Consider the following 4423-nt stretch of genomic DNA (forward strand, 5'->3'; position numbering starts at 1 on the left):
TGGGCAGCAGAATTTCAAGAATCAGCCCACTTTACTGGAATATTTCATTTCCGTTTTCATTTCCAGGACGTCCCTCTGTGGTTCCGCTCTCGCCCCTTCTCTGTCTCCCTTGCTTGCTCTTTCTGTTTCCTCTACTCCTTATATTAAAATGCCCCACGGTTCTGTCTTCCGTCCTCTTTTCTCCTCCCTCTGCACCTGCCATCCTGGCGCTCTCAACCGATCTCCTAAGTTTAAAAGCTCCGCTAGGCCTTCCGGGGAAGGCCCTGTTGTCTCTGACGTCACCTTCCGCTGCCGTGGTTCCTTCCGGCTGCCGCCATCAGCCACCCCGCTCCTGCCCCCCCCCACAGGCAAGCTCCCTGCAAAGCCGCCCTGCTTGCCATTCTTCTCCTTGGAATCTTCTTTCCCAGATTTCCACGTGACTTGTTCCCTGAGCCCCTCCCAGTTGTTATTTACATGTAGGGCCTTCCTGGATCTCCTGGATCTCTGTCCTTCCATCCAGGCCCTTTCCGGCCCTGGGCGCTATACCTCTTCACTGGCTGATTTTCCTTTGTGCTCACACTGCGCTCTATAATTCACTTACTTACTTTTTGGGTTGTCCTCTGTACCAATTGAAGTCCTCACAAAGACAAGATGTGTTTTGGGTTTTTTTGCCTGATACTATAAATATCTGTAAAATGAATAAATCCTAGAATAGATCTCTAGATACAGCAGCTATGGCTCCTTACATGCTGGAAATTTAAACCAGAATTTAATTTTCCAATATATCCTTCCCCACTCTGGCCCCTCCCTACGCCGTCTTCCTAGCTCCCTGCTGTATTCCGTTTTCTTACCTTATACAGATAGCAGCATTGACTCAGATGAGGCAGCTTCTCTAACGTCTCGCAGCTAATACAGGCAGAGCTGGCATGGGCTCCCTGTTTAACCAGAGAATCGGTCACTCTGTGTTTTCAGACATTCCCAACCACTCTCTGGAGGGTGATCCAAATATAGCAGAGACTGATGAGAAACGATCCTACCTTTTTTTTTTTTTTTTTAATGTTTATTTATTTTTTGCGAGAGACTGTGCGAGTTGGGGAGGGGCAGAGAGGGGCTAGAGGATCTGAAGCAGACAGCCTCTGCTCCGGCTCACGAACCCTGAGATCATGACCTGAGCCAGAGTCGGACACTTACCCAGCTGAGCCAGCCAGGCACTCCTGATGATCAACTGTTCTGTCGTTAGATGGTGACCTGGTGAATGACGTCTGATGTTCATTGTCTCCAATCACGTGCTGAGGGTGGCCAGTGAGAAGCTCTGTCACCTGGATGGGGACTTCAGCAGGCAGCTGCCCAGGACACCTATGCGAACATGGACGAGGGGGCCGCTATTGGGAAAGCCTTCTTCCAGGTACCTAAGAGGGGGGTGTGTGGTACAAGGTGTGATGAGTCAGGGTGGGAGGAAGAAAACTTGGCCGAGACTCCTGGTGGGTACGTCCACAGAGATTTGGCCGTGAATGCACAGAGGTATTTCTGTTCATTTATAGCCACAGCCCCCCTTTAGTGACATCCAAACTATTTATGGGATGTGCTGTCTCCAGCAATCGGGTGATTCATGCAGATTAGTCTTTATTATGCTTTTGGAATACCTGGTGTAAATTATTTTATCACCTTCAAAAGCTAATCCATCAGCATTATTATCAGAAGAAAGTCTACATCACGTTTCTTGATAAAAGAAAACGATATTAGGTCCTTTAAAGGTCATTTCAACTGTTGTAAGCCACTGAAAGGTTGTATAAATAATTTTACGTTTTTTGTCATCAACTTGTGAAAGTTTCCCCTTGATGATGACTACCAAGGGAACACAGTATTGTTAGAAGCTCTTGTGAGAGCTCTTATGCATGTGGTTATTTCAAGTTAAAATCTGTTGGTAAAATCAAGTTCAAATATTGAATTAAGAACTAGAACACATTGTATTAGAAAGTTTTATTTTTTTCCTATCATTATATCATATCAGTGTATATGAAGTATATGTATTGATTATGTATATTGATTGTATATGTATTGATCATTGTATATGATGTATATGTATTGATATGATATATATGATGTATATGATATCTAACTATATATATAGTTGACACACAGTATTACATTAGCTTCAGGTGTAGAACACAGTGATTCAACAGCTCAACATGTTATGCTCTGCTCACCACAAGTGTGGCCACCATCTGTCACCATACAACCCTATTACCATACCCTTGACTGTGTTCCCTCTGCTGTACCTTTCATTCTCATGACTTACTCATTCCGTAACTGGAAGCCTGTATCCACCATTCCCTTTGCCCATTTGGCCCAGCCCCCTCCTTCCCTCCCCTCTGGCAACTATCAGTTTGCTCTCTGTATTTATGGGTTTGTCTTTGTCCATTTGTTTTGTTTTTTTTTTTTTTTTTGGATTCCACACGTAAGTGAAATCATATATTTGTATTTCTCTGTTTGACTTATTTCACTTAATGTGATATCTGGTAGGTCCCTCTTTGTTGCCACAAATGGCAAGATCTTTTTAAAGGCTGAATAACATTCCATTATATATATATATATATATATATATATATATATATATATATATATATATCTCACATCTTTTTTATCCACTCATCTATCAATGAATACCTGGGGTGCTTCCATATCTTGGCCACAATAAACCTGGGGTGTGTATATGTTTTTGCATTAGTAAATACCCGGTAGTGGAGTTACTGAACGTAGTAATTCTATTTTGAAGATTTTGAAGAACCTAAAAATAGGATTTACCATATGGTCCAGTAACTCCATTCCTGGGTACTGACACTAATTCAAAAGCATATCCATACCCCTATGTTTATTGCAGACTTTTTTTTTTTTTTAACAGAGTTTCATGTTTATCATCGAATTTGCCCAGAGAGCTGAACAAAGGACATTGTTTTCTGCGTGTGCCGTGATGTGAACAACGTCGAGCGAGCACAGAGCCGCAGCCTCGCTCAGGGAAAGGTCCGAATCTCAGTGGGTGTCAAGACGAAGGAGCTGTGATCGTCAGTGAGGTGCCCCAGTAGTGTCAGAGGCCAGTGTTACTCAGAAATTTGAGAATTGGCGGTGTAACTTCTCAGTGGGACCCTAGGGCTGACTGAAAATATACAACAGTGATATTAAAATGTTACTAAAGGTCTCCAATTCTGTCTTCGATTCATTGATATTAATGGTTCATTTTGAGCAACACATGGTAATTGCCAGTGTGCTTTTCCTTCCCTTTAATTGTGTAAAAGACATTAACACATAGTTGTCTTTAATCTAATTAGGGATTATTGATCTCAGTGCAGGTATGAGTGCCTTCGCTAGTCCCAGTCAACTTCAGTCCTACACTCATGTATTTCTGCACTGTAGTTTCTGGTTGATTTGCTTCTTCGGTCACCAAGTGATTTTTAATTGCTTTCCTGTTGGCAGGTCCCATTAGTTTCCCTCATTCTGAGGTGGGTTTCTCCTTTGTTTGAAAGCCCGTACTGTATCTCATTTAATAAACCACAGCAACTCTTTTTAACTGTATGATTTCATCAGACGACGCTTCTTACCTACTTCGGCATATTCTCTTTCTGGTTGTTCTTGTGCCAGACGATTTGAAGCTGGTTCTGGAATGTTAACTGTGGGCAGCATGGCTAACTCAGGTTTGCCTCTTTTAAAGTCTCTTTGTCAGAAGCCTAGGTAAAAAGAGCTCTTTTGCATCACTAAATTAGGAAAAGACCATATTAAATAATAATACCCATGGTTGTCAAAATGGACTTGAATCCACTCTTGTGCTTCCTTGGTGACTTTATAAAATCACATAAACCTTTGGAAATTAATTTGGCTATATTAAGCACGGAGAAGGCACTATTAACTTACATCGTTTCAGGAATTCTGCAGAAATCATCTAATACAGGGGAAAATGATATCAGGATGTTTATGCAACAGGGGAAAGAGTGAAATTGATGGAAACAAATGTTCAAAATGGAACAATAATTAAATTAACGATACTATTTTTGTTCTAAGGAGCATTTTGTGACAAGGAAATATCTGACAACATGAAAAAATTTACTTCACATACTACTAATTGAAACTCACAACTAAATACACTGTAATTACAGCTATGGGCAAACACTCACTTCAAAAAATCTTGCAAGGAAATGAACAAGAATGGTATTGGATGAGTTAGGTAATGATGACGGTATCACGGGATATCAATTTTCATTCTGTAATTTTCAAATTTCTATATAATACAATTATACTTACTTAAATCTTAAAATAAGTAATGTTCAAGAATAGGGCCATGCAATTTGAATTTGAAAAATCCTGACATATCATCCAACTGACCGACATGGCCCTAATAGAGGGTGTGAGAGCTTTGATTCATCACAGGCTCTGCACGCGTGCGAGCTGTCTT

The 4423-nt window shown here is 41.1% G+C and overlaps 1 long non-coding RNA gene across 1 annotated transcript; it reads left to right on the forward strand.

The window, feature by feature from the left end:
- The first annotated feature begins 1223 nt into the window (after nucleotides 1–1223).
- Nucleotides 1224–3175, forward strand: LOC122210783. Its single transcript, XR_006198242.1, has 2 exons — nucleotides 1224–1384; nucleotides 2882–3175. It is a non-coding gene; the product is annotated as an uncharacterized LOC122210783 (long non-coding RNA).
- The last annotated feature ends 1248 nt before the right edge of the window (nucleotides 3176–4423 follow it).

Source organism: Panthera leo, chromosome F2 (assembly GCF_018350215.1).
Source record: "Panthera leo isolate Ple1 chromosome F2, P.leo_Ple1_pat1.1, whole genome shotgun sequence".
Lineage (NCBI taxonomy): Eukaryota > Metazoa > Chordata > Mammalia > Carnivora > Felidae > Panthera > Panthera leo.